We start from the raw sequence: 20,747 nt of genomic DNA, 5'->3' as shown, positions 1-20,747 counted from the left end.
CACACACACACACACACACACACACACACACACACACACACACACACACACACACACACACACACACACACACACATACACACATACACACACACCGCGTAGTGTAGTGGTTAGCACGATCGACTCACAATCGAGAGGGTCCGGGTTCAAGTCCCAGAAAGCGGGGAGGCAAATGGGCAAGCCTCTTAATGTGAAACCCCTGTTCACCTAGCAATAAATAGGTACGGGATGTAACTCGAGGGGTTGTGGCCTCGCTTTCCCGGTGTGTGGAGTATGTGTTGTGGTCTCAGTCCTATCCGAAGATCGGTCTATGAGCTCTGAGCTCGTTCCGTAATGGCGAAGACTGGCTGGGTGACCAGCAGACGACCGTGGTGAATTACACATACACACACATACACGCACACACACACACACACACACACACACACACACACACACACACACACACACACACACACACACACACACACACACACACACTGCGTAGTGTAATGGTTAGCATGCTCGACTCACAATCGAGAGGGCCGGGTTCGAGTCCCGGTAAGCGGCGAGGCAAATGGGCAAGCCTCTTAATGTGTAGCCCCTGTTCACCTAGCAGTAAATAGGTACGGGATGTAACCTGAGGGGTTGTGGCCTCGCTTTCCCAGTGTGTGTTGTGTGTTGATGTGGTCTCAGTCTGAAGACCAAAGATCGGTCTTTGAGCTCTGAGCTCGCTCCGTAATGGTGAAGACTGGCTGGGTGACCAGTAGGCGACCGAGGTGAATTACACATACACACACACACACACACACACACACACACACACACACACACACACACACACACACACACACACACACACGAAACCACTGCTTGTTTTGCGTGGCTGGGTTAGTGTAGCGGCGCGAAAAATGGCGGTGTGCTTGGCCAGTCGGCGCCAATCTTTCCTGAGACAGAGAACAGGGCGAAGGGGACGACGAGACGCAACAAGGCGATCTCTGTGGCGGACCTCAGCAGCGTCACGTGACCTCCTCCCCCGCCTCCTTGCCCTCCTGCACTCCTCCTTTACCCATTCACTCCGCCAGAAAGGTATCCACAGTAGCGAGCCGAGGAGGGACTGTGGCCTGGGTCTCTGTGCCTCGAGTGGCCGTAATGACATGATCGATGGCCGGGGCGAGGCGAATGTTTGGAAAGAAAATCAATTACGTAATGTGAGATGGATCATTGTACAAGTGGTGTTAGAAGGCGGGGCAGGAAGTTGTTCTCCACGTTCCCTTTTCTTCTTAGCCTCCTCCTCCTCCTCCTCCTCCTCCTCCTCCTCCTCCTCCTCCTCCTCCTCCTCCTCCTCTTACCCCCTCGTCATGTCCACTCAGCTCGAGCGCTGCTCAGGACGGGAAGTGGCGGGGCTTCAAAGGGAGTGTCTCGGCGTGTGGCTTACCAGGGTTAGCATGGAATGTAAATGTTTACTTGTTACATCACACGTGCGCGCTTACACACACACACACACACACACACACACACACACACACACACACACACACACACACACACACACACACACACACTGTAAGAGTATATAAAAAGAAATTATGCAGGAAAAGAATTTAAAGGATGTTAAAACGTTCAGTTTTTCAAAGGTGTAAAAAAATATATCGGTGAAACATTTTACGAGAGATCGCGTACAGCAAGAAATCTTCAGATAAAAAATTCAGAATTCTATAACATACTATGAAGGTCAAGCCACACCAGGATACATTGCTTAGAAACAAAGTTAGCAAACTGTTTCGTTCAGTTTGCAGACTGTTTCCAAACTGTTTCTAACGGTATCCATTCTTTTTAGCAAAATCTTTCCAAATACTTCTAATCTGTTTCCGAAATGCTTTCAAAATGTTTGTCATCTGTTTCAAAACTTTTTGTTGAATGTTTGCTAATTATCAGCAGTTTTTTCTAAATATTTCAAACTGTTGCCAAAAAGTTTGGAAACTGTTTGCAAACTGCTTTCAAACTGTTTACAATCTATTGTCAGAATGTTTAAAGATGTAACTTTTTTCAAAGTGTCTATTGTTTATTTCCAAAGTGTTTCCAACCATTTTGCAATCTTGTTTCCAAACAATGTCTCCTTTTATGGGCAGGATTGTGGGAAAAATAAAACAACAATTAGGAAGGAACACTCGTAATGGCGAATGCCGTGAAAAGACAATATTATAAATGTAAATACCGTCAAAATGACAATACCACAAATCTTAGTAAAGCAACAAACATCACCAAGTCACATCATCTCATCTTTCGCTGTGCTTCCCCCCGTGCCCTGATGTACCATGTTCGAGTCCTCTTCTTTCCTTCTCTCCTCTCCCTCCCCTCTCTCTCTTTCCAAGCAGCACCATCCGCGTTCCTCGTCTCATGTTTTGCTCTTATTTATTGATGAACGATGAACAATATCCCGCGATAACCTGAGGCGCGGGTGCTTCAGGCTTTGTTTGGGCGCGGCATACCACGAGGCCCCTCAGCTCGGCACTTCACCCGCACTCTATATACCTACCCATGCTCTGCCTGCCCCTTGTAGTGGTGGTGGTGGTACTGGTGGTGGTAGGGATGTGGATAGGGTGAAGTAGTTGTATGGAGTAGTTATGATGGTGGTTTTAGTGGTAGTGATAATGGTGATGGTACTGATGATGATAATGAGGATGGGTGAGCTTGGGATGTTTCCAGGACCTCCAATGTAGTAATGTCCTCGTCAGCCTCGCCTCGCTTCGCCCCGTGTGGTCCACTTCACGCGCGGCATCAGCTTCCCTGCGGCTCTCACCGTTACGGAGAAAACAAACCTGCAACATAAAACAAAGAAGGTTCGCACACACCTGCACGAGTGGCGAGGCTCAGCGGGCACCGGAGCCTCGTGGCGGGGCGAGCGATATCTTACTGCTTGGCCTGAGAACACGCCAAACATCACTTCGGGAGGGAGAGAGGAGAGAGGGCGGGAAATACTTTGGAGCGGGGCATATCATATTCTTTCCTCTATGAACACGCAACAGGCTGCTTATGGAGGGGAGGTTGCATGGGATGGTGGGTATTTTTAGTCATAAGGGAAATTCCTGGGCAGGTAGAGCGGTGTGAGGGCCTCCGTGAAGGGCTGGCTGTCGTAACACACAGTCGGCGTAATTGCAGACCTATCGCTCCAAACTTGGCACTCCAGACTCCGGCGCATCTGAGTGTTAATGACCTGTGTGTCTGTCAGGCAGTATGTAAATGAACCACACGTGTATCACCAAACTTCTCGTGTACATTCAAGCAGTTTTTGTTCTCGCTGAGTCTTATCCTATCAAGTTTCAGGGGTGAGTGGCGAGTGAGTCGCGTCACCGGCCCTGACCCGCTGAAGAGCCAAGGGTCCTCTAAGCATAACAGGGGTCGCTGGGAGCGTTGTCCGGGACTCCGCCGCCCAGCGAGACAAGACCTCATTCCTTCCTCCGTGCTAAGGCAAGTAAACCATGAAGGAACCACGGTGCCCTTTGTTAACACGTTCCTAAGAGAGAGAGAGAGAGAGAGAGAGAGAGAGAGAGAGAGAGAGAACTACATTACATACAATTACTTCACGGGAATTACGGCACAGCTAAAGGTCATGTGCTAGTGGATTGCTGGACTCAGTTTTCGTATTTCCCAAGCAGCGTTTAAGAGGGAACACCACCAAGGCTGACGGGACAACACAACGGGGTCATAGGGACGCAAATTGTAGGTTATAGCAACCCACCCACGAGCCTGCCCATCCCCCCCAGCACAACCACGTGTCATGATGAGTCTGAGGGGCGCTCACACACACACACACACACACACACACACACACACACACACACACACACACACACACACACACACACACACACACACACACACAGAAGACAGCGCAGACTATTCATTATTGCGTCACGTAGCTTGCTTGTGTTGTGATTGCAATGAGACGTGTCCGGTTATCACTCTTGAGACTCTACTCATATTATGCATTAACGTAGATGAGTCTATACGTATATTTACACACACACACACACACACACACACACACACACAGACGTCAAGGGAGCGTCGGCAGCCACCTGTATGATCCTGAGGGAGGTCTAATGAAGGCTCGAAATGTTTGTGCACATGATCTAATCGAGATTGTGCGTGGCCTGTGTGTGTGTGTGTGTGTGTGTGTGTGTGTGTGTGTGTGTTAATGCAAACAAACAAACTTCAAGCTTCTGGCACCTGTAAAAGCTAACCTGTCTATCATCACCTGCATCACGCACACACACACACACACACACACACACACACACACACACACACACACACACACACACACACACACACACACACACACACACACACACACACACACACACACACACACACACACACACACACACACACACACACACACACACACACATACACACACATATGCAGCTGTTTTTCCTTCTCGTTGCCTGGGAAGCCCCGCGCCCCGCTGGCTGAGGCGCACCACTGCAGGCAATGCGTGGACGAGGCAGGGAGTTGTGGTGTTGTGGTATTGTAGCTGTAGTTTTTGGGTCCGTCCTGGAGCTTTTTGTGTACGGGAACTACTGAGCCTCCTTCCACACTGAAGGCCAGACGTTTTCCCGTACACAAGTTGTGAAGACTTGGGTGAGAGGGGCAGCCAGTTCCTGGGGAGGCCGGTGGTAAGGAGGGAAGGAAGGGTGAGAGGAGACATTAGATGAGACGTTATTCTTGTTTGTCTATGTGCGTATGTCTCAACCTCTCTCTCTCTCTCTCTCTCTCTCTCTCTCTCTCTCTCTCTCTCTCTCTCTCTCTCTCTCTCTAATACTTATAATGCAGCGTGCTAATTTGTTCGTAGTTTATGCATGGTGACTCACTAAGCTCTGCTCTTTGCAAGGATATAGTTTTTTATTCCCTGAAAATGATCACCGTCGCGACACATTCACACACTCAAATTGTTTAGCGCTCGCTCATGAGAGAGTGAGGATGTGTTTATGCTTTTCGTAAACTGGATCAAAGCAAGACTGCGTGGCTGCGGCAGTGTCTTGTGCCCGAAGAGAAGTGAGGCATTTTACAGTGGCTTGACGTCTGAAAATACTCAGCGGTGTCCTGCAGGAAACGCATCGAGGGGCGTTCTCGGCAGCTTGCACGCCTCGTCAACGCCGTCACCTCGTGTCCTGTCTCAGACGATCAAACAAACCGTACTTTGTTGTCTCGTCCGTTCGTTGAAGTGTCTCCAGTGACTTTGATATCGCCTCGGGTTTAGCTTCAATTACATCCTCCTTCGCACACGCCCTCCCTTGTCGGCACTCTGAGGGACGTAGGAAATCCACGAAAATATAACTTTTAAGGAGAGTGTATGCCTTTCAAGGAGGGAGGATAGAGGAAACTCAAGTGCAGTACCAGGAATAGCGTGCGGTTGCTGACATCACACACGATGGTTGCAGCTCGAGTGGCTCTATGGGAAGGGCCAACCTGCTATGGTCAGCTCTGCGTTGCGTGATGCGTCCACCGCGGCCAAGGGTTAACCTGAAGTGTTGCTGTTGTTTCAGCCTCATGAGTCACGATAAACAGGACTCAAGCTTGTGCTGAAAGGAAGGTGAAGAGGAAGAGGCTGGAAATGGCAGAAAAAAGTCTATAGGAATGGCAGAAAGGAGACTGAGAATCAGAGAAGACTAGGAATGGCAGAACGGAGGAAGCTGGGAATCGAAGGAGGGTCGTGAATGACTGAAAGGAGAAAGCTAGAGAGTGAGAAGAAGCTGGGAATGGTGGGAAGGAGTAGGCTGGAAATGACAGGAAGAAGATGGGGCTGAGAATTACAGGAGAGAGGCTGTGAGTGGCGTGAAGGAGGCATGCAGGCTGGCGTTTTCCTTCACGTCACAGCCAAGCCTCCCTGTAGCCTTCGTCACCAGCTGTGTGGGCCAGCCGTCACGAGCCATGCAGGCAATGAGCACGATGAGCCACGCCCAGAGGGATCATGATCACTTAGAATAACACTGGGCATATGCATTAAAACCTCACCCGAGAGGACGAGAAGCTGCCAGAGAGATGAGCCATCCCCGCCTCGCGTAAATTTTATCCCCACAACACCTGTTTTTGAGGATGACTCTTGACACTCGCTTTGTCTTCGAGGTCATTGAAGCTTTTTTTAGGAAAGAACGACAGAGAGGGAGGAAAGAGAGAGAGAGAGAGAGAGAGAGAGAGAGAGAGAGAGAGGGAAGGTTTAATAAGAGAGGCCTGCAAGGGTGTAAGGGTTCAGGGGCAGGAGAAATGCTAGCTTGTGTGGTCTCCTCTACAACACAAAGGGGCTCTTGTGTTCCGGTGAGGCCCAGAGAGAGAAAGAGAGTGAGAGAGAAAACGACGCGCGCGAGAATGATGTCAATTTGATAGACCGCAATGGTGGGAGGTGTTTGGAGACTGCCCGGGGTGTGGCTGCATGTGAACGTGTGGGAGGGAGACCTGAGTGTGTGGGCGTTTAGAAGAGTGACTTGTGCATGAGTGTGCGTGTGGGCGTGTGTGGTGTATGGTACGGTGCTTTGAAGGGTGATTTATGGGCGTGATGGATGCGTGTGTGGGTGTGTAGGAGGGATAGTTTGTCAAGGTTAGGGAGAAATAAGTGGATAAGTCATGCATCGGTATGAGAGAGAGAGAGAGAGAGAGAGAGAGAGAGAGAGAGAGAGAGAGAGAGAGAGAGAGAGAGAGAGAGAGAGAGAGAGAGAGAGAGACTACAACACACACACACACACACACACACACACACACACACACACACACACATATGCAGTGAAGGACACACTGAGAGATGAAAGAGGAGAAAAGGAAAAACACAAACAGACAAACAAACACGGCGGTGGACACACGTGGCCGCAAGGAGGAGAAGAAGAAGAGGAAGAAGAGGAAAAGAAGAGGAGGAGGAGGAAGAGGAGGAGAAGGAAGAAGAAAAAGAAGAGTAAGAATAAGAAGATGAGGAGGAAGAGTAGGAAGAGATAGAGGAGAAGGAGAGGAAAGACGAAGAGAAGGAAGAGGAGGTGGAGGAGAAAAGAAAGAAGAGGAGAAGGAAGAAAAAGAAAAGAAGAAGAGGAATAAGAATAAAAATAAGATGAGGAGGAAGAGGAGGAGGAGGAGAATGAGGGGAAAGAGGAGAAAGAGAAGGAGAGGGAGGAAGAGAAAGAGGAAGAGAGGGAAGACGAGGAGAAAAAAAGAAAGTGGAGGACAAGAAAGAAGAGGAAGAATAAGAATAAGGGAGGAAGAAAAGGAGGAGGAGAATAATGAGGAGGAGGATGAGGAGAAGGAAGAGGAAGAGGTGGAAGAGAAGAGTGAAGATGAGGAGAAAAGAAAGGGGAGGACAATGAAGAAGAAGAAGAGGAAGAAGAATAAGAATAAAATGAGGAGGAAGAGGAGGAGGAAGAGGAGAGGGCCTTTATGGGTGACTGGGAAATGTGTGTGTGTGTGTGTGTTTCACTGTTTGATCTGCTGCAGTCTCTGACGAGACAGCCAGACGTTACCCTACAGAGCGAGCTCAGAGCTCATTATTTCCGATCTTTGGATAGGCCTGAGACCAGGCACACACCACACACCGGGACAACAAGGTCACAACTCCTCGATTTACATCCCGTAGCTACTCACTGCTAGGTGAACAGGGGCTACACGTGAAAGGAGACACACCCAAATATCTCCACCCGGCCGGGGAATCGAACCCTGGTCCTCTGGCTTGTGAAGCCAGCGCTCTAACCATTGAGCTACTGGTGTGTGTGTGTGTGTGTGTGTGTGTGTGTGTGAGAGAGAGAGAGAGAGAGAGAGAGAGAGAGAGAGAGAATCGAACACCTTTCCCAGTTCTCAATAATAATTACAACCTAATTTTGAAAACCCCAATAAAAAATAAAAATAAAATAGAAAAAAAAATGTTTACCTACATCAACATTAATTACCAAAAAACAACAACAACAACAAAAACAACAAGAAGAACAAAACAACAACAACGACTACAACAACAACAAGAACAACAACAACAACAACAACAACAACAACAACGTACACATTATGAGCACAATTAAGCCGTCCTTCTTGATGAGCGTGGTAGTTGTACAGTTTTCTTCTTTTTGTACAGTTCTCTCCTATTTTTTACCTTTATTTTGATTTCTGACACCGTTTTCTGTGTTGTGTTTACTGCTTGAATTCTCTGCGTGACTCGTTCAATATTTCCCTGAGAGACGTGAAATGCGCGCACAAGTCCAGCCAAGGGGAAGTAGACAGTCACTGATGTAACTCTATTAAAACTAATGCACCGTTACGCAGTTTCTCTCTCTCTCTCTCTCTCTCTCTCTCTCTCTCTCTCTCTGTCTGTCTGTGTCTTTCTTCCTGTCTGTCTGTGTCTTTCTGTCTGTCTGTCTTTTTTTCCTCTCTCTCTCTCTCTCTCTCTCTCTCTCTCTCTCTCTCTCTCTCTCTCTCTCTCTCTCTCTCTCTCTCTCTCTCTCTCTCTCTCTCTCTCTCTCTCTCTCTCTCTCTTTCTTTCTTTCTTTCTTTCTCTCTCTCTCTCTCTCTCTCTCTCTCTCTCTCTCTCTCTCTCTCTCTCTGTGTGTGTGTGTGTGTGTGTGTGTGTGTGTGTGTGTGTGCGCTCGCGTGTTTACGTATTTGAAGTGGAGGCAGCACAATGAAGGGTCGCGTCAGCGGGTGCCTCGTAATGTACCGCCACGTTCGGGTTACTTATTAATGGCTATCTTGAGCGGAACATTTATCTTCGCCGTCGTTTGCCATTTGCGTCACCGACTATGAAATCACCCTCACATCTGGATTCCGTCCCTCGCATTCTCACTGGTTGCCGAGGTAGAGGCTTGAAAAATAGAATGAAAGAGAACAGCACTCCTCATTGTGTCGACGAGATCGTATTTATTAACCTGGGGAGAGTGAATGAGGCAGCAAAGAGGAGAGTGAGAGAGAGAGAGAGAGAGAGAGAGAGAGAGAGAGAGAGAGAGGGAGAGGGAGAGGATACAACCATCACCACAACCTTCGCCTTGCACGTGCGCGTCTCTCTTCGTGTTTACCGTCAAGTCAAAGCAATGCAAAAAGTGACTCCTTTCTGAGCGTGGAGCGACACAGGTGGGAGCTCCGTGTGTTTATTTATAAGAAGTTGTCGCGGCACGGAGCCTACTCGGTGTCTCGGCGTCTCTCAGTACTGCTGCGGTGTGCGGGGAGACGCTGTCCACTTCTCTGGTAGCGCTGGCGGGTCGCTCCTTTGGTTCTCTGCTTTGTGGTTGACCGGCTCGCTCCTCAGCATTCCTCCGGCCCGCCACTGACGCCGAGGAGACGCAGACACTTCTTTGTGCAGCGTCTCGGATTGCTCGCCTTGCTTTCTACCTTCTCTTTATCTCCATTCAGAGTTAAAGGTTAGTTTGTACCCTACGTACTCGTATGTTTGGCTCCGGCGTCTTCCGCTTCCTCCCGCAGCTGATTTACGCCGTGTTGACGCCTCCGCTCTCTTTGTTGGGTGTTTGTCGGCGTCTTGGATTCCTCCCTTCGTTGTCTACATTCCAATCATCGTTAGCTAAAGGTAATGATACACGGTCTTCTCTTCATGCGTTTAGTCTGAATCGCGTCTTGTTTCCACCTCTCGTAGTTATATCAGAGCACAGACCTTCGACTCATGACCTATTCAATACTGAGACGCATTTTTATCTTGAGTTTTGGGTACGATTAGGCGATTTTATTTACATTAAGAAGGGTCTATGGAGGTCAGAAGATTAATAGCCAGAGTTTTCACTATTCTAATCCCTACATAAGTATCTGAAGCAGTATGAAACCACCAAATAGTAAGCAGAACGAATATAAAAACGCGTCCTGGTACTGAAGGGGTTAATCTTGAGACAAAAGATACTCAAATTTCAGACATAACATTCACAACCACAAAAGGCAAGAATGATCTATATGTGGACCTCTGCTGAATTACACAAAGGAAGGGAAGGAAAAGGATTATGCAGTGAAGTTCTATGTAAACAAGCAGAAGTACACGGTTAATTTTGAATAATAGTATACATCTCATACCTGTCAGAATGCTGTACTGTAATATACCTCACGTATTTGTATTAGTGTTCTTTAGAGTGAGAATTCCTTATGTGTATACCATCCAAAACTAAATAACACAGAGGCAGAGAGAGTCAAAGAGTAGTAAAGTTAAAAAAGATAGTCAGAGATAGAGTCCCATTTATAAATACACAACCTACTTAGCACTTTATCGCGACGTAACTCAGCGTGAAATTACTTGTGCATGCGTCTGGGAGTTACTGAGTTACAGACGCAGAAGAACAAGGAGAGATTGAAGGAGTAGTTAAGATGGACTAAAGAATGTAAGACTTGCACACCACGCACTTTAGATGAAGGACAAGGAAGAAGTGAAGTGAGAAAATAACACAGGAAGAGGAAGAATATAAGAGTGGGACTTTGAGGAGTACAAAAAAGAAAGGCAATACACATAAGGGGAATAAAAAATGACAAAAAAAAAAAAGAAGACAGTGGAATGTTTTATTACCTTGAAGTATCGGAAGGTGAAATGAAGGAGAAAGAAAGAAAGAAAGGGAGAGGAGACCATGAATTTAGAGGAAGTTTCGTAAAGAGAAGCATAACAAACAATTCAATAGACAGACGAGCAATGAAGGTATCACAGGTGGCTGAAAAATAAATAGAGGAAGCAATGAAATAGGTAGGAGGAGGAGAGAAAGGAAGGCTGAGAGGGGGGAAAGACACAGGGAGGGGAGAAGGAAATGAGTAGCTGCCAGGAACAATAAAGAGAAAAAAAATAATAGGAAATGCAAAAATGAATGAAAAGAATGAGAAAAAGGATAAAGACAGGGGAAAGACACAAAGGCAAAGGAGAGGAAGGAAATGAATGGCTGCCAGAAACAATAAAGAGAACAAAAAACAACAGGAAATGCAAAAAATGAATGGAAAAAAATGAGAAATAAGAAAAGACATAGATTTCCTCGAAGTTTCGTTGTCTTTACTTTAAGATAAGAAAAAAAGAAAATTAGCGAGGAAGAAAAAAATAGAGAAGAAAAAAGAAAAGTAAAAATTTGTTGCCTATATTTAAAGAAAGAAAAAGAAAAGATAAACAGAAAAGCACGAAAAAAAGGAAAGAAGGAAAGAAAGAGAGAAAGATAAAGAGATACAAGCACTCGACAAAAAAAAAATGTTACTTAAAAAAAATAAATGAAAAAAAAAAAACGGGAAAACAGAAGAGAACGAAAGAAAAAGAAAAAGAAGGAAAGAAAAATAGGTAGAAAATTTTCGTTCACACAAAAATAAGAAAACAAACATGAACTAAAACAAATACAAATAAAAAACAGAAAGCAAACAACTACAGAGAATAACAAAATAGAAAAAATAATGATAATATAAAAGCAGGAGAGGCGAAGACGAAGAGGAACAAGAAACAGGATGACAAGGAGGAGGAGGATAAAAAGAATAAGGAGGAGATGAGCGAATGAGACGTAGTAAGGAGGGAAGAACGAGAAGGAGAAGCAAGAGGATAAGGATAAGAAGTAGGAAGAGAAGGAGGAGGAGGAGGAGAATGAGGAGCTAGGTAAGAACAATAAGGAGGTGGGATTGAGGGAATGGGAAGAAGTAAGAGGAGGAGGAGGAAGAAGAGGAGAAGGAGGAGGAGGAGGAGAAGGAGGAGGAGAAAGAGCTAGGTAAGGACAATAAGGAGGAGCTTAGGGAATGGGAAATAGAAGGGGGAGAAGAGAGGAGGAGGAGGAGGAGGAGGAGGAGGAGGATGGCAAGGATAAGGAGCAGAAGGAGGAGGAGGAAGAGGAGGAGGAGGAGGAGGAGGAGGAGGAGGAGGAGGAGGAGGAGGAGGAGGAGAGTAGTATCCCCCAAAAGTGGCAGCGAGGCGAGGCAGGCTAGCACTCCTGGGCCTCGGCGAGCGTTGGTTTGGCCTCAGTGTCAGTGTGAGTGCCAGACAGACCGCGGCCGCTGCTACAGGCGACCCTCTGTTGAGTCCGTCACTGCGCCCCTCCGACCCACTCACGCCGCCTGCCACGCTTCGCACCCAACAAACGTGCGTATGTCTCTCACTCTGCATTGTTAGCCCCTTCAGTACCATGACGCGTTTCCATATTCATTCTGCTTACTACTTGGTGATTTTATAGAGCTTCAGAAACTCATGTGGGGTGTTAAATTAGTGAAGACTCTGGCCATTAATTTTCTGAGCTGTATAGACTCTTCTTAATGTCAATGAGATGGTCTAATCGTACAAGGTAAAAATGTGTCCCAGTACTGAAAGGATTAATATGGATTCATTTGCATTTTTTTCATAGGCAGACTGAAGATTAGGATTGTAGTGTGCTTGAATGTTGTCGAATTTAGCGTGACTTTGTTGAATTTAGCGTAAATTTATCGCAAAAACAAATATGCGTATGTCTCTTACTCTCCATTGTTAAGACTGGTTCATTTGCATTTCTTTCATAGGTAGACTTAGAATTAGAATCTGTAATATGTTTGAATGTTGTCGAATTTTACGTGACTTTGTTGAATTTAGCGTGACTTTATCGCACCAACAAACCTGCGCATGTCTCTTACTGCTTTCTACTCACGTTTTAATCCTCGCGTTTTCTCAAGAGCGTTTATTTAGGAACATAATTTAGAAAGCTTCCGATATTCAAACGTAGCGTGTCTTTTTTTTTTTTTTTACCAATCGACATACTTTCTCGCATTCAACAAATCTGCTCATTTCTTCACTGTGCATGACGTGAACTGCTTACTCTTCATCCTTCACGTAAGTATGCATATTCAGGAACAAAATCTGAGGTATGTCTGAACACAATTAAGCTCAGCAACTGCCTTGTAATCGACTAAACGTGAGTATCTATTGTTGTGTAAAACTAAGAGTGCACTTTCATTTTATTTATTCATTTATTTCTTTGTTGAATAGTTATACAGTTGGAAATATAATACATTTATTCATTTATTTATACAGTTATTCATTTATTTTTTGTTGAATAGTTGGAAATATAATAGTTAAAAATATACTTGGAGGACACTTGAAAATAGCCGAACATACACTGACTTATTGGTTTTGTTGCTAGTTTCGGTAAAGACGTAGTACCATTTGGAAACAAACTGATATTTTCACAAAGATTGACAGGAATTTTGATATCTTTTGTCATCAACATTCCGCCACCACTGTAAAGCACTTCACTGAATGGCCAGCAGTGTACAGTCAGTGGAGCGTTACTTTATCGCACAAAACAAACTATCGGACATCTTTTTGCGAATGGCTAACTCTACTCTTCTCGAAACTTCACTGTGGATCAAACTTAAGATTTACCTGAAGACATTTTAATAATAGCTCAAGTTATCCCATAGCGTGACTTTAGTGCATTCAGTATATTAACTTTAGTATCTCTCTTATCATGTTATGTTTTCATCAGGTGCAAGAATTTAAGTTAATCTGAAGACGATCCAAGAGCAACCTAAGCAAGTATTCTGATTGTAGTGCGTTCAGTATATTTTTATGTCTCTTACTATGAATACTCAATTCTCCCCTTCCCTTGTTTTTACTAAGTATATTAAACAACAAGAACAGGAGTTTGCCCGAAGACAGTTTAGCTATATCTACTAACGGGCCTGTAGTGCATCCAACAAGATTCGTATCTCTTACTGTCAACACCCAGGACTCCCCCAACACTTGTTTTACTTACACAGTATATTAATTAAGCACCAAGACATCGAGGTCACATGAAAATGATCACGATGAGAATTACCACACGAAAAGAAATATTAAAGACTAAGTAACTTTTATATCATGAACAACACATACAATAGACTTTTTTTTTTTATCTTTCACTCTCAACACCCAAGTCTACTTTTCATTTTTCTCGAGACAATTTTTAAGGTAGAATAACAGTGCGTGATCAGCGCGAACTCCAAATCAACGATCGTGTCTCCCATCTCACGAATACGAGTGCCCTTAAGGCTCCTTTCCATTGTTCTGTAGATGAAGCAGTAAGACGTAGATTAGAGGTGGAGACAGCTGAGCGTGGCGATATCTTGTTGGTGTCCCTAAACTGTTAAACCGGGGAGAGTCTTGCTGTGTCTTCATCGTACGTCGAGTTTGTTAGATTAGCTCTTATTTTGCTTTATCTGATCATTGTCACTTTTTTTTATGTGGACATGTGTGTGTGTGTGTGTGTGTGTGTGTGTGTGTGTGTGTGTGTGTGTATAGGTATATAGATGTAAATTTTTGCATATAGGTCTGGCAGTGGTGGTACAGTAGAGCTGCGTGGATATGGTCGTATGTGTGTGTGTGTGTGTGTGTGTGTGTGTGTGTGTGTGTGTGTGTGTGTGTGTGTGTGTGTGTAAAGAGGGTGCAGTTAATTTATGAGTGTTCAGTTCTTGCTTAGTAACAGTAACAGTTCAGAGGCGCATTCATGAGGTACTGGTGGTGGTGATGCTAATGCTACTGGTGGTGGTGGTGGTGGTGGTGGTGGTGGTAGTGGTGCTGTTATTACTATTACTGGCTCTACTGCTGCTGCTGCTGTTACTACCACCACTACTACTACTACTACTACTACTACTACTACTACTACTACTACTACTACTACTACTACTACTACTACTACTGTTCCTCCTCTTCCTCCTCGTTCTTCTCTTCCTTTTTCTCTTCTTTCTCCTCTTCCTCCTTCTCCTTTATCCTCCTACCACAACCATCACCACTACCACCACCACCACCACCACCCTCACCACCAACCACAACACAACCACATCCCTTACCTACCACAACCAGCACTCCAACATTCCTTCACCATCACCACCGCCTCTACTACAATGAAAATAAAGACGACGACAACAGTGATGAGTGCCGGCCAGTGTCTAGCCGTCAGAGTGAGAGAGGGAGGAAGGGTCGTGTTGCCCGCTAGAGCATTGCACGTTCACATCTCGCTCTTAAAAAGTACTTGACTATCTCTTTTTTGTGTGTCGCCCTCAAGTGGTGGAGAATCAGCTGCATGTTGCCGAGTTCCCTTGATTTCTTCTACTGCCAGTTGGATAAAGTGTAGAGAGAGAGAGAGAGAAAGAAAGAAAGAAAGAGAGAGAGACAGTAAAGAGGGGAGGGTGTTGCGTAAGTCCCCGCAGAGTACACCTTTTAAAGTCTATTGAATGGGACGTGAGTGGGAGTTGTTATTGTGTGGAAGGAAAAAAAAAGGAAAGAAAGGGGAGGGTGTTACATAATTCTTGTACTCCTTAAGATGTGGAGAGGAGGACGCAAATAGCGGTCGTTAACGTGTATAAAAGGAAGGGATGAGAGGGAGGAAGGAGTTGCAAAAGTTCATCCACTTCAAAGTGTCCTGAATTTAATGGCAATTAGATGCTGATTAAAGGAAACGAAGGGGATTGTGTTTTGATAGACTGAAGAGAAGAAATCACGTGAATATTGTGTTGCTTAACTCCTTCGGTACCATGACATGTTTTCCATGTTCATCCTGCTTACTATTTGGCGATTTCATAAAGCTTCAGAAGCCTATATGGGGATTAGAATAGTGAAGACTCTGTGCATTAATCTTCTGACCTCCATAGATTCTTCCTAACCTAAATAAAATTGTCTATTCATACCCAAAACTGGTAGTAAAAATGCGTGCCAGTACTGAAGAGGTTAAAATGTATAAATAAGACACAATTATGATATCTTTTTTTTATGAATGTACAAAATAGTGAAGAAAAGGAGGGTACATTTTGATAGAGTGGAAAGAAACGATATGGATCTTGCACTTTTGGGAATATCAAATAGAATAATGGCCAAATATTAGATTTCTGGTATATGTGTTAAAAATAGAAGAAAACGAGGCTATATAGTTGTTATGTGTGCTATTTTTGTGAAAGCTGGAGTAGATAAATGAAACCTTTGTGTCTTGTACAACTTGTCAACTTTCATAGCGAAGAGAGAGAGAGAGAGAGAGAGAGAGAGAGAGAGAGAGAGAGAGAGAGAGAGAGAGAGAGAGAGAGAGAGAGAGAGAGAGAGAGAGAGAGAGAGAGAGAGAGAGAGAGAGAGAGAGAGAGAGAGAGAGAACCTCGATTACTATTGATTTGATAAGAATAATAAAAAATTATACATTTTAATAAGATTCCTTGCTTTCATCCCTTCATTCTGTGCTGCAAGGTTGAGTAAGTGAGGCAGAACTCCAAACTACGTGTTTACTTACATAGGCCACAAAAGACGCACTTAACTGCTAATACAAGATAAAAAAACAGAAAAAACTTAAATTTACACATTCCCTCCCTTAATACACTAAATGGGTTCAGGAGTTAAAAGTATTATTAATTTATTTGCTTTTTGAGTAACATTTGCCGCACACACACTTGTTGACGCGTGAATATACACATAAATAAGTAAAATGAGGTTAGGTTACTTCTTTTAATACATTCAAGTGACGCAGGAATTAAGATTAACGGTTTAAACATTTTTTTCTTTAGCATCCTTACACATTTTTTTTTCACATTTCTGTAAGAGTCACCTTGGTGCAGCAAAATGATCCTAGATGCAAATTCACGTTACTCTTATTAACACACAAAGTGACGACAGGACTTAGAAAGATTAATGGTTTTCTTACTCGCATACTTTCTGACTCCCTCAAGATTAAGTTTTTTTCCTTGTAACATTCACTTTTTTGCCTCCTCGATGTTGCAAACTGACGGCTTCATCTCTTCCTCTTGTTGCCTCTCCTTCCCCAGGGTGCGTTGTGGGGAAGGAAGGAGAGGATGGGGAGTCTTGTGCATGTCATAGGATACTAGATAGGGCGGTGACCCGGTGGGGAAGACCTTGAGAGACAGAGAGTAAGAGAGAGACAGAGATATAGAAGGGAAAGGAATAAGTCTTGATGATATGCAAGTATGAACAGTGTGGAGGAAAATGGATAAAAAAAGAGGAAAACATGAATGGGAAGGGGGAGAGGAGATTAAAGGAGAATATGAAAAAAAAATATAGGTCTTGTAGTACTTGTATGGTGATAAGGAGAAAAAAAAAAGACGAAGGTAAGAGGAAAGAGAGGAGGGAAGAGATTATAGTATTACAAAACCATGAATAGAGATAATAAGGACGAAAGGAAAGGGAGAGAGAGTAGAGGGAGAACAAGGTACGGTATTTAGAATCTGAAAGAGGAGAAAAATAGAAGAGGAACGGAAGGGGGAAGAGGAGGAGGAAAGATACTGACATTCTAAGTATCAACGACGGAAGAAGAAAGGAAAATGAAGGAAGAGGGAAGGAAGAGTAAAGTATATAATGTTAGGTGTGAATGGGAAGAGAGAGGAGGAGGAGAGAGACGGGAGAGGGGAGAGGGAATGGAGAGGGTTCACTTCTAACATTATGCTCTGTTTAAGTGTGAATGGGGAGCGGAATGAGGCGGAGGAGGACAGGGAGAAGGGGGAGTGGTGGGGAGAGTGGCTACAACACACCACTGTTTTACTCTGAATGAGGAGAGGCTGGGAAGGGTGGCGGGAGGGGGGCAGAAGGGTGTGACCGTGTAAGATGGGGTGGGAGAGAGAGAGAGAGAGAGAGAGAGAGAGAGAGAGAGAGAGAGAGAGAGAGAGAGAGAGAGAGAGAGAGAGAGAGAGAGAGAGAGAGAGAGAGAGAGGAAAAGGAGTAATTTAGAGAGGGCAAAGGAGTAATTTACCCTATCTTATCCAGTTGAATGGCCGGAATGCGTAGCAGTGAGGCAGCCACTAGAACTTAGGTATATAAGAAAATAAGGAAAGCTACAACTCACCAGGCCTAACTAACTACACACCACAATCCCTGTGTAAAACATGCCTACCTGTTTCCATCTGTCATTCCCATTCTTCGCTGCACAAGACTACTCTCTCACCTCTCTTCTGTCCAACACTATAGAATTAACTCTTTTCTTTATCTTTTTATCAATCCTCCCTCTATTATTGACACATCTTTCTTCCATCACAAACTATCTTGGGTCATCCCGTTTTGTTCTGTAGACAGTTGAGTGTCACACGGACTAAATAATGGAAAAACGAGTCTTCTAGATTTTTCCTCTTGTTCGTGTAAATGAGGGTTCTGCACACAGTTCGTTGCATATCGCTGTGAACGACTTAAAGATGACTATAACGATAGGAGTGGGAAGAAGCACATGTTTCATCAATGAATTTTCTTGTGTACAGAACAAAATAGTGTTCTACTCATCTGCTACTCTATTTGAGAACCAATCTGAGTCTATAACAGTAGGAGTGAGAATGAAAGTGTTTTCTATAACACCGCCCCTCGCAGCCTTGTGTACGCAGCAAGATTGTGTTCCCGTGACCTGGGGGGCGAGTACAGAGTGTGCTGTTGTCCGTCCCGCGTGTTGACACAGGGCGTGGCGACACTTGCCTAATTGACTCGACTTTTTCTTCTTCTTTTTTTTTCGATATTTTTGGGTGATATAATGGTGCCTGTTACCCGTTTTACTGCTATGGGTGTCTTTTTAACATTCAGACCTATGCAAAAGAAGAGAGGACAGAGGATTGTCTTTGTTTTTTATAGGAAAGATTTAAGATTAAATAAAAAATGCACATATAAAAGTTATTTTTGATAAAGGCAAACATTGTCCTGTATTGACACGACACACGAAAAAAATGAGAATGATGAATTTATTTTTTTATCTTACCTTGCGGAATTATTTCAAAGACTAAAATTAAGATATGTTTAAAAGTACTTGTTGAAAAAGGAAAACATTTCTCTGCGGTGAAAGTGTTGAGCTGTGGTGTTCAGTATTGCATGATGCAACGTGACACGGTGCGTGTTGGGAAAGGGTTTGCTCTTCGTCATCTGATATCATTTGGCATACCAATGAAAAGCAGGGCAGAATTAGAACTGAATCATCAATATTAGCATTAGCAATGTTATAAGTGGTAGTTTTAGTAGTGATTAATATGTTTATTGATTGGTTGGTCTCTACATAAATTTCTTATGCATGGAGGAAGAAGACTCAAGACTAAAAATAAATTCTGAAAAAAATAATGTAATTGCCTTCAATAGTAAAACTGATTTCTGCATCTTGTTCTTAAACGCGCGTTTTGGGTTTCTCAGACAAATGAGTCCGGCTCTTGGCGACGGTGCGAAGAAAGGAAGTACATCCATTCGTGGTAACGATTCCAAAATGCCAAGTGTAGAGTCCATCGCTAGGAGGCATTATCCTACCCAAGACAGACTAGGGAAACCAAACGTAAAACCAAAAAATAAAAATCATAAGTCTGCATGCCAGGTTTTTCTCCATGAACGCAAAAACAAATTCAAGGTAAAAAAAAAAAAAGAAAGAAAGCTGCTAATGACCTCCCGTAGCAGTATCAATATTTCATCTTATCCTCAAGTGTACGTACATTGGGAATGGAGCTGTTTGGCCTCCTTCCCTGCCATCCCGGTGCATGACTGGCTGGGTACGCGTGACGTCACTGCTGGGGTGGGTCAGTTGATGGGAGGGAGGGAGAAAGGCCCTTTGAGCCACGCGTGCAGACTACCGCTCGTCATTCAAGTGTGTGTGTGTGTGTGTGTGTGTGTGTGTGTGTGTGTGTGTGTGTGTGTGTGTGTGTGTGTGTGTGTGTGTGCGTGCGTATATGTGTGTGTTGTCACCTGATAGTTACTTTCCATTAGGTGTAGATGTGAACAGTTAGACTATTTTTTTTCTTTAACTGGGGAAAATAATCGTTCTTGCGTATCATTATTGCTGTTGATTGTTGTTGTCGGTGTCGTTGCCATCATTCTTATCGGCCATGCTAAAAACAGATCTGATATCCTCGTCACTGTTGAGTATTAGCCGCGTGGCATGACTCAGCAATGTCGGTAGTGTCCTCCTCAGGGCGCTGCGTGTTGGCTGAGCAGCAGATACGCGTCCGTGGCAGGGCATGAACATGCGCAGCGCCACAGACATTCTGGAAAAGCGTTGAGGCCAGAATTATGTAACTCTTCTCCCTCTCAAGTGAAGCAGGAGAGTTCCTCCTCCCTTCACAAATAAAAGAATTAAATCGATCGATGAACAGCGTAGAGACATTTGTAGTACGAGTTGCTGGCGTGGCACATATTGGAGAAGGCTTTGGAGTGAATCACGGAAAGGCTTCCTGAAGAATCACCACAAGAACAAGAATAGGTCACGGCTGCAGCGCCCCGTCGCCGCCTCTCTTCGCGGCAGCATCCTGCACTCGGGATGGCGCTGCCTCTTTGTCGGGTTCCGTGAAGGGAATCGGCGAGTCGCATTCTTGAGTTGAGTCGAGAGCCTTTCCAATGAGACTCAAGCGTGTTCCTCCCAGGCCAAGAGGTTTGTCCTTTATGCCTCCGTCCATATTCCTGAGCACAGCGAGCGTGCATCGACCCAAGGTCCTCGAGGGCCTCGAGAGGCTGCCCGTCACCGCTGCCATATTAGGACCCCGCGGCACAGGTACTGCGGCGCTGCTCCCGGGCTGATATGCCGGCACCGGTTCACACCAGCCCCGGCCGGCTCGTCTAGGAGATGCATTGTTCTAGGATCTTGAATGGTCTCCCCTGGATTTGCCTACTCGAGTTATTTTTGGCACTTTTCTACTACTTATCCTTCTCCTTTCCTCCTGTTTTCGTTATTTTTTTGTAATATTAATCGTTTTTATCCACTTCAGTCTCTTCCTTCTCTTTCCTCTCCTCCTCGTTCTCCTCGTTCACCTCGTCCTCCTCCTCTTCCTCTCCTCGTAATACCCACAACGTGCCACACAACAATCTCGCTGATCAGCAGCAGATCGTACCAAGAAGGACCACAATTCCCGGCATT

At 44.7% G+C, this 20,747-nt stretch overlaps 1 protein-coding gene across 3 annotated transcripts in view; it reads left to right on the top strand.

The window, feature by feature from the left end:
* LOC123519026 overlaps positions 1–20,747 on the top strand; it is a 78,540-nt gene that overhangs the window by 6,973 nt on the left and 50,820 nt on the right. The window contains exon 2 of one of the 3 annotated variants that reach the window (XM_045280157.1): positions 3,301–3,450. The gene's annotated coding sequence lies outside the window, so the exon portion shown is untranslated. Of the gene's footprint in view, positions 1–3,300; positions 3,451–9,172; positions 9,366–11,879; positions 12,032–20,747 lie in introns of those variants that run through there. The other 2 variants (XM_045280156.1, XM_045280155.1) reach the window with 2 other exon arrangements.

Source organism: Portunus trituberculatus, chromosome 44 (genome assembly GCF_017591435.1).
Source record: "Portunus trituberculatus isolate SZX2019 chromosome 44, ASM1759143v1, whole genome shotgun sequence".
Classification (NCBI taxonomy): Eukaryota; Metazoa; Arthropoda; class Malacostraca; order Decapoda; family Portunidae; genus Portunus; species Portunus trituberculatus.
The sequence above is the reverse complement of the archived record's forward strand: the minus strand, read 5'-3'. Positions and strand labels throughout refer to the sequence as shown.